Source organism: Staurois parvus, unplaced genomic scaffold, assembly GCF_062004578.1.
Source record: "Staurois parvus isolate SC_StPar_1 unplaced genomic scaffold, SC_StPar_1.0 ptg000069l, whole genome shotgun sequence".
In the NCBI taxonomy this organism is placed as follows: Eukaryota; Metazoa; Chordata; class Amphibia; order Anura; family Ranidae; genus Staurois; species Staurois parvus.
The window spans coordinates 440,916-451,420 of NW_028317865.1; positions in this window are offsets into that span (position 1 = coordinate 440,916).

The following is a 10,505-nucleotide window of genomic DNA, read 5'->3' on the forward strand; positions in this document are numbered from 1 at the left end:
AGGCACTCTGATAAGGACCCTGATGTAAGAGGGCACTCTGGTGGGGACAGTTGATGTAAGGGGGAACTCTGATTAAGGCACTCTCATGGGGACACCTGATGTAAGGGGGCAAGCGGATGGAAACTCAGTGTAACGGAGGCCTCTGGTTAGGACTCCTGATTTAAAGAGGGACTCTGATAGGGACATGTGATATAAGGAGGACAGGTTCTGTGTCAGCCTGATACATACCCGTGTTTCCCAGGTCGTGACATTGTATGACAGACTCTCAGTGACTCACACACACTGTTGGCATTATGCCCCCTGACTTTTTGTTACTGCACCCCCAGACCAGATAGACTAGATGCAACCCTGGTATTAATGACCCCTCACCATGAAGGGTGGTCTCATCTATTAATAATAAGCTGTAGAAGAGTGCAAACTAGCTGGTCATATTGGGGGAGATTTACTAAAACTGGAGCCCTCAAAATCTGGTGCAGCTCTGCATGGCAGCCAATCAGCTTCTAACTTCAGCTTGTTCAATTCAGTTTTGACAATATAACCTGGAAGCCAATTGGTTTCAATGCAGAAGTGAGCCAAATTTTGCACCCTCCAGCTTTAGTAAATAAACCCCATTGCGTGTTCCTGTATGTCCAACCAACCTTTGCTTTTTTGTTTCCGGATGGAGCAGAGAAGGATTATAACTCCTGTCGTTAAATGGACCTTCCAGTCCCTGGGACAACAGTGTCAGCAGACAGGAAGTGAGGGTCGATCTACGACAACGACACTAACTGGCCTTCTAGTGGAAGGCTTCAACCCGTGCCAGCCATTGGTTTGTGAAGTGTGGGCTGGGATCAGGATTTAAACATGAGATCTTTTGTACAAATATTGAAAGCACAATTGCTATTTCTTTGCTGCATCTGTTTACTATCATTAGTCCCTGTGGATTTCAAGCATTCAGTGTATTCCAGGCATCGGACGGATATTTCCGAACTAGCAGAGTTCTGCAGGAACGAGTTGGGAAGGGAGAAGAAAGAATGGGAACCTAACAAGAAAGAGGCTTGGAGGCTGAGAATTCTACAAAGGTGGTACTGACCTGTCTCGGGATGCCCACATTTCATCCACTCATTACCGGGGTTATTTAAAGTGGTTGTCAAGGTGGAAGGGTTTATTTACCTTAAAGAAGGGGACTCCAAACTTTATAAACGAAGGGCCAGTTTACTGTCCTGCAGACTTTATGGGGGCTGGACTGTGGCCAGTGGGAGAAGAAAATGTCCAGGCATCAGTGGGAGTAAACAATGCCTCATCATTGTTATTAATGGGAGATATGTTGGCATTATGCCCCATGTCTTTTTTGTTACTGCACCCCCAGACCAGATAGACTAGATCCAACCCTGGTATTATTGACCCCTCACCATGAAGGGTGGTCTCATCTATTAATAATAAGCTGTAGAAGAGAGCAAACTAGCTGGTCATATTGGGGGAGATTTACTAAAACTGGAGCCCTCAGAATCTGGTGCAGCTCTGCATGGCAGCCAATCAGCTTCTAACTTCAGGGAGTGTGGTTGAAGACTGAGGACATGCTGGAGGCGTGGTTGAAGACTGAGGACATGCTGGAGGCGTGGTTGAAGACTGAGGACATGCTGGAGGCGTGGTTGAAGACTGAGGACATGCTGGAGGCGTGGTTAAAGACCAAGGACATGCTGGGGGTGTGGTTGAAGACTGAGGACATGCTTGAGGTGTGGTTGAAGACTGAGGACATGCTGGGGGTGTGGTTAAAAACTGAGGACATGCTGGGGGTGTGGTTGAAGACTGAGGACATGCTGGAGACATGGTTGAAGACCGAGGAGTGGTTAGAAACTGAGGACATATTAGAGGTGTGGTTGAAGACCGAGGACATGCTGAGGGTGTGGTTGAAGACTGAGGACATGCTGAAGGTGTGGTTGAAGATTGAGGACATGCTGAAGGCGTGGTTGAAGACTGGGGACTTGTTGGAGGCGTGGTTGAAGACCGAGGACATGCTGGGGGTATGGTTAAAGACTGAAGACATGCTGGAGGTGTGGTTGAAGACTGAGGACATGCTGGGGGTGTGGTTGAAGACCGATGAGGGGTTAGAAACTGAGGACCTATTAGAGGTGTGGTTGAAGACTGAGGACATTCTGGAGGCGTGGTTGAAGACTGAGGACATGCTGGAGGCATGGTTGAAGACTGAGGACATTCTGGAGGCGTGGTTGAAGACTGAGGACATGCTGGAGGCATGGTTGAAGACTGAGGACATTCTGGAGGCGTGGTTGAAGACCGAGGAGTGGTTAGAAACTGAGGACATATTAGAGATGTGGCTGGAGACTGAGAACATGTTTTACGTGTGGCTGAAGATGGAGGACAGACTGAAGGAGAAAGTCAGAGACTGGGGGATGTTACATGACACTGCTATCGATCACTGCCACTATAACCTCTTTAAAAAAATCAATACTTCCACTGCTGATTGCTTATGTCCAAGGGCCACGCACCGAATACCTAACAGACAAAATTGTCCCTGGGCCACAGGTTGGGCACCAGGGACATAGACTATGACTGGGTCTATCCTTCTCTTCTAGGTTTGGAAGCACAAACTGGTCCTTTCAATTCTGCAACATCTGAAGAGACGCGTGATGCTCCAGGCTTCCAGAACAATTTCATGTCCACTTCTCTGGAGCTGCGGTTCACCGGTACCGCCAGCGCGCAGGCGGTGAAATATTAAGCCGTTATTAATGATAATCATTGTGGGAGATTCATTACTCGCGGTGGATACATTGCTCTATGTGATAGATGGTCCTCAGCTGAGGAGAGAATTAATTACAGGGGAAAAGCTCCAGCAATGGCATTGTTGCAGGGTGCACGCTTGCTAATTTGAATTCAATACACATTATTATGCAATATTAATGACTGCTTTCTGGAAACGACCGTGTTCAATAATTACAAACAATAAAAATAGTATTGACCATGTTCTTTGATTAAATTTCTATTAGCCAAAGATTTGATGGGATGAAGGGAGGAAAAAGTCTGTTCACAATTAATCAAACCCAACGCGAGGCTGATAGATGGAGAATTAATTTATGCACGATTCCCATATTCCACAAGATAGCTAGGAGAGACCATGTGACCCGCGGACTCCACCTGCTGCGTTGTCACTATGGGTCTCACATGTCTGATAGAAAAGTAGTCTAGGCTAGAAAATATTACCATGTGTACCCTGCAATGGAAGAATAGTCTGGCTGTAGGTCCACCTCTGATGGAGACACATTTGTATTGGCTACAAACTGCACAAAACTGCTACCAGATGATTAAAGAACCTGAGCAACTATCATGGGATGATGTGGATCCTTTTTGTTGCAAGTAGTAGGCAGCAGCACTCTACAGAATGCTCAGCCTCAACGAAGGGTCAGGGCAGTGATGTTGGGTGGAGTGGTAACACAGGCAGGTGGTGTTGGGGCAGAGGGGTGACACAGGTAGGTGGTGTTGGGAAGAGGGGTAACACAGGTAGGTGGAGTTGGGGCAGAGGGTAACACAGGTAGGTGGTGTTGGGCAGAGGGGTGACACAGGTAGGTGGTGTTGGGAAGAGGGGTAACACAGGCAGGTGGAGTTGGGGCAGAGGGTAACACAGATAGGTGGTGTTGGGCAGAGGGGTGACACAGGTAGGTGGTGTTGGGCAGAGGGGTGACACAGGTAGGTGGTGTTGGGAAGAGGGGTGACACAGGTAGGTGGTGTTGGGAAGAGGGGTGACACAGGTAGGTGGTGTTGGGAAGAGGGGTAACACCGGTAGGTGGTGTTGGGAAGAGGGGTAAAACAGGTAGGTGGTGTTGGGCAGAGGGGAAACACAGGTAGGTGGTGTTGGGAAGAGGGGTAACACAGGTAGGTGATGTTGGGAAGAGGGGTAACAGAAGGTAAGGCAGGCAGAGCTATTAGATCACAGAGCACACAGGAACAGGGGCTGGGATGTACGCAAGTCACGCAATGCACCAGCAATCTATAGAGAAGTCCTTCTATGTTTTCAGGGACTGATAAAGCCATGGAGAAGAGAGGACAGAGCGGCCATAGACAGCTTGATATACAGCAGATTCCTGTGAATTGGCTAATCTGTGAGCCACGGGTGGTCCTGATGACACCACCAAACTCAGCAAACTTCAATAGAGAAATTGAAGGAGCCGGGTGGAAAAAAGCGGGGTGAACAGTGACTGCAGCCAATCAGAGACACGCAGAGGTAGCAGGTAACGGAAAGGAATATCAATGTCTAGCAGTGATTGGTGGGTGCAGTATTTGTGAGAACATTTGGGGTGCCGGCCCTGTGACTTCAATGTCTCCAGCATACCTGCAGCACGGCACAGGTTCAAACAAGTGCTGTACCCCAAATCCTCCCTGTCAGCCCCCCCCTCATAAAACATTTAAACTGATACATTGTATATCTCTGTATTCTGAGCTCTTTCATTTTTCACCTTCTAATTTAATCAACTAAATACAGATTTAAATGTAATCACCAGGCAGCACAGGTTGTAGAATTATCGTTGTTAAATTGTAATTCCACCTTCATTAAATTGCCGGGAATACACATTTAATAACAATATAAATCTTGCAGAATAATTCTCCCAGTGTTGTCCTTTTGTTCTCCATGATAAATCCCTTCACTTTGCTCTCACCTGCTTCACTGTCAGGATGGATTCTGTCTCGGTTTTTTTTTTTAACCACATACAGGTTTTCTGCCAATTGCTTTGCCTCTGTGGTGGTGGGGGGCAAACCTTGTAACCATTAACCTACCCTTCTTTATACTGCCGGTCTCCAACTGTCACTGGATGTGCGCACACCTGATAGGTAATGAAGAAATCATAGTGGCAGCCTACCCCCTGCTCATTCCAGTCTTGTAATTCGGTTATTTTTCTTTTATTATTTTGCCTGGTGACCCTGCCAGCTCTATAGAGGTGTGGTTGGAGACTGAGGACATGTTAGAAGTGTGGTTGGAGATGGAGGATATGCCGAAGGTGTGGTTGGAGATGTAGCACATGCTGGAGGTGTGGTTGGGGACCAAGAACATGCTAGAGGTGTGGTTGGACATTGAGGACATGCTCGAGGTGTGGTTGGAGACTGAGGACATGCTAGAAAAGTGGTTGGAGACAGAGAACATGCTTGAGGTGTGATTGGAGACTGAGGACATGCAAGAGGTGTGGTTGGAGACCAAGGATACGCTAGAGGTGTGGTTGAAGTCTGAAGACATGCTGGAGGTGTGGTTGGAGACTGAGGACATGCTGGAGGTGTGGTTGGACATTGAGAACATGTTGAAGGTGTTATTAGAAACTGAAGAAATGCTGAAGGAGTGGTTGGAGATTGAGGACATGTTGGAGGTGTGGTTGGAGACTGAGAACATGCTTGGAGGTGTGGTAGGAGAATGAAGACATTCTGGAGGTGTGGTTAGAGACCAAGGAAATTCTGGAGGTGTGGCTGGAGACCGAGGACATGCTAGAGGTGTGGTTGGAGACCGAGGACATGCTGGAGGTGTGGTTGGAGACCGAGGACATGCTGGAGGTGTGGTCGGAGACCGAGGACATGCTGGAGGTGTGGTCGGAGACCGAGGACATGCTGGAGTGCTGGAGGTGTGGTCGGAGACCGAGGACATGCTGGAGGTGTGGTCGGAGACCGAGGACATGCTGGAGGTGTGGTCGGAGACCGAGGACATGCTGGAGTGCTGGAGGTGTGGTCGGAGACCGAGGACATGCTGGAGGTGTGGTCGGAGACCGAGGACATGCTGGAGGTGTGGTCGGAGACCGAGGACATGCTGGAGGTGTGGTCGGAGACCGAGGACATGCTGGAGGTGTGGTCAGAGACCGAGGACATGCTGGAGGTGTGGTCAGAGACCGAGGACATGCTGGAGGTGTGGTCAGAGACCGAGGACATGCTGGAGGTGTGGTCAGAGACCGAGGACATGCTGGAGGTGTGGTCAGAGACCGAGGACATGCTGGAGGTGTGGTCAGAGACTGAGGACATGCTGGAGGTGTGGTCAGAGACCGAGGACATGCTGGAGGTGTGGTCAGAGACCGAGGACATGATGGAGGTGTGGTTGGAGACCGAGGACGTACTGGAGGTGTGGTTGTGTGTTTGGAGACTGAGAACATGATGGCTGTGCGGTTAGAGGGACATAGCCTAGGACGCTGATGGACAGTCAACCACTACAGCATGGGAGAGCGCTGTCTGCAGGAGGAGAGAAGAATATGGTATCCATCCCCTAGATGTAACCCTTGCAGTGTGGGGACAGCCCCACCACAAGGGAGGATTTCTACTTCTCCTAGAGTTGGGCTTTAGGAAGACCAAGGGGTAAGTTTTAAGAATTTTTTTTGACTCAGTGAATCGGCAAACCAATGACTTGTATAAATGTATTTTGGGGATGATGTAATAATAGATTACTGCCAGAATAGATAACTTCCAGGAAGGCTTCCCCAGAGCTATGACACATGATGTGAGGATATGACATGAGAATATGAGGGAGGTTATGGGAAGGGGAAGATTTACTAACGAGTGACAGAGTGCAGAATGAATCTATATCGGAGGACTCTGTGGAGGACTCCATTCACAGGTATGGTGGTGACACCCCAGATTACGGTGGATAATAGTGGGGATTTCTGTTGCGGAGTGTGGAAAGTACCGATTTATCCCGGGATAATCCTCACACACACACGGCTTACCCTCAGAAAAGCGAAGGACTTTCTGCAGCGTGTTGGAGGATGGCAGGTGCTGCGTACGGAGGAAAGGTGCGTGTCACATGGATTTATGTCATCTCCCTTACAAGGAAAAAAAAAAATCTACACACCGTGCATCTCATTTTTATCCGCGCCTCCGACGGGCGATAAATCACAGCGTGCCAGCGCTGAGAAATGTCTACAGTGGAAGTACAGTAATGACAAAGAACACAGAGCCGGCCATGTATCTTATTATGATCTAAACACCGATCTGATGCCATAATCACACTGTGAACCTGCTGGGGATTCTGGGTAATGGCCTAAATTAATGCGAGATCACATGCAGGAGAGAAAATAAATACAGCCAGGGATTATGGGTAATGGACTAACTTGCTTTTATGATTAGACCTTAACAGCAGCAGGGGATTCTGGGTAATGACCCAACGTGAGCTTTGACTGCAGTGAGGGATTCTGGGTAATGAACCGTCACGCCACAATCACCTTGCTTTGGACCGCAGCGAGGGATTGCGGGTAATTAATACACCCAGGCCACGAATGTCAAGGATGCAGCTATTGATCTCAGAAAAGGGATTCTGGGTACAGGAGTACTGCACAATACACACATGACCAGCCATAAAATTATGACCAATGAGGTAAAGTGAATAACATTGATTAACCCATGGCACCAGAAAATGGTGGGATATATTAGGTACAAAGGGAACATGTTGTCCCTGAAGTTGTTGTGTTGAGGAAAAAAAGGGCAATCATAAGGATCTGAGGGACTCTGATAAGGGCCACATTGTAATGTCTAGACCACGTGGCCAGAGCAACTCTAAAATTGCAGCTCTTGAGGGAAGTTCCCAGTCTGCAGTGGTCATGATCGACCAAAAGTGGTCCAATGAAGGGAAGCTGGCCAAATGGTGACTGGTTCATGGGCAACCAAGGCTCACTGATGGAGGTGGAGAGGGAAGGCTGGCCCGTGTAGACTGATCCAGACTGCTGAAAAGGTTAATGCTGGTTACAATAGAAAGGTGTCAGCACACACAGAGCTTCGCTGTTTGCGGTCTATGGGGGCTGTGTAGCCGCAGACCGGTCAGGGTTCCCATGCTGACCCCTGTCCACAGCCAAAAGAGCCTACAATGGGCACTTGAACATCAGAACTGGACCACGAAGCAATGGAAAAAGGTGACGTGGTCTGATAAATTCAAGAATGGTTAGAGGGACACAATGAGTTCGAAGTGTTGACTTGGTCCTAAAATTCTCAAGATCTCAATCCAATCGAGCATCTGTGGGATGTGCTGAAAAAACAGGTACAATACATGGAGGCTCCACCTCCCAACTTACAAGACTTAAAAGATCTGCTACCAACGGCTTGGTGCCAGATACCACAGTGTACCTTTAGAGGTCTAGTGGAGGCCACGCCTCGACGAGTTATGGTGGGTGGACATTATGTTATGGCTAATCGGGTGTATAGAGAGCAGGAGAATTCAGGGTCCAGTTCCAATGACAATAACTACAGAAAACCCCCAAAATTAGGCTTGCTAGGATTTGTCCAGCCCTGATATAGAGGACAGGGAGTTCGATCAGGGAGGGGGACTTGATCTTTACTAATGGAAAAGGAAGTGATTCCAACAAACTTCAATTTTCCCCAATCAGTGTGTTTTTAACTGCTGACCTACAGCAGCTGCAATATGTACAGTAATTTATTCAATACCCAAGAGTAAAGAGTGTTCTGCATAACCAATAACAACCCAACAAAAAAAGTAGACTTCGTGATTGTGTGACCAAACACCCTTCAGTCCAATGGTGACGGCCAACAACCCCGAATACTCTAAGGTCAGCACTGGCTGCGGCCCTGACTCTTCCTAGTATAGATAATGCTCTCCTGTGTTCTGGGGGGTTGCTGCAGCACCTGGAAGGTGTCCACTGATTGTCCACGCTGACCTTCCAAGTCTTGGACTTTCCTCCATGGCTGACAACCAAACAACAAGAACTGGCGTGATAACTGGCACCAACTTCCAAGTACATACCAGCATAGTGTACATTGAAACCAAAGGATAAGTCCACCAAAGAGTACAGTTCTCCGCCGTCCATTCATCTCCATCACTTGACAAAACTATGAAGAGCCATAAAGAATGATTTGACCTACAGGTCATACAAGTCATAAAACTATATAATTGCCAGAAGGCTGGATCACGCCCCTTACAACTGTAGGCTACTCCTCTTGTAGCCTCACTCCCGTTCCCTGATCTCCTCTGTGATGAATGTACCTGAAAACGATGATGAATTTAAAATCTGGCCATGTTTGGTATCTATTTACTCGATGCAATATCATCTTTTATATTTTACCAGGAAATTTAGCATTATCTTGTATGTGTGTTCACTAAAATTAATTTACTAGCAACAATTTTACAAAATGCCCCAGACAGCAAGTGGTTAAAGCCCCAGACACAGCTCGTTGTAAGCATTCCCCTGGCAGTGTGAAATGATTTGTCCCTCTGTCACTGTTGCTGGCCAGCTTGGCCTGCATGTAAATGTGGAGAAAAGTCAAAATAAAAATAGAAGATTTCTTATACTGACTACTATCATTCCAGATATGAGTCGCAGGACACATTATGATTCTATAGAATGGTCTTGAAGGGACGTGATATCCGCAACGGGTGGGCGAAGCAAAGCAAACTGGTCACCACCCCAGAGGTCTCACTGTCCATGGATGGACCAGCTCACCGTCATCTCTCCATAAAGTACACAAGTAATAATGGGCAGACATTGGATAAATGCTAGGTGACCCATCAGAGATACCTACCTCCCCCGCGAGTCCTCTTAGTAGGCTATGTGAAGCAAAGCAAACTGGTCACCACCCCAGAGGTCTCGCTGTCCATGGATGGACCAGCTCACCGTCATCTCTCCATAAGGTACACAAGTAATAATGGGCAGACATTGGATAAATGCTAGGTGACCCATCAGAGATACCTACCTCCCCCGCGAGTCCTCTTAGTAGGCTATGTGAAGCAAAGCAAACTGGTCACCACCCCAGAGGTCTCGCTGTCCATGGATGGACCAGCTCACCGTCATCTCTCCATAAGGTACACAAGTAATAATGGGCAGACATTGGATAAATGCTAGGTGACCCATCAGAGATACCTACCTCCCCTACGAGTCCTCTTAGTAGGCTATGTGAAGCCTTTATTATCTGTGGTTGAAGATCAGTCAGCTCTCGGGAACAGGCACTTGACAATTGAACCAAGTGAAACCACTTTCATTGTGGAAGCCAGTAACCGCCCACACCAACCTCGAGAAGTGTTGTCAATAGCGCATTGTGTAATAATTATTCACAAATGTGCGGGCTCGCTGTGTCATAAAATAAGAGTCTGAGACAGTGAGTTTTCCCGTCAGTTGGAACAACACGCCTACATCTTAATTACAGGAAGCCCGGCTCTCTCTCTCTTTGTTCCCCATAGAAGTAAACAATATGAGCTTTATTCCTTGTAGCCATCCAGAGAGACCGACAATACACAGCAACCTGTTTATAATGATAGGGCACGGGAGGGGGGTCTACTCCTTTAAGTGGGTAGCTGGCAAGGCTCTATCTGCCGGGGGAATTACAAGGACGTGTTGGCAGCCAACACAGCATGCTGGGACTTGTGGTTCTCTGCATGGGGGTGCAGGTCAGAATTGTAAAATGTACCAAATAATACATTATACTGAACATTAAGTAGTATAGATGTCTCAGTATGTTCCCAAAGTGGTATTGATCCAGATAGACCTGTTCACGGGTGCTCAGGACCAGTGGGACCCCTATAGGGACCTGTCCACGCTCCTAATCAC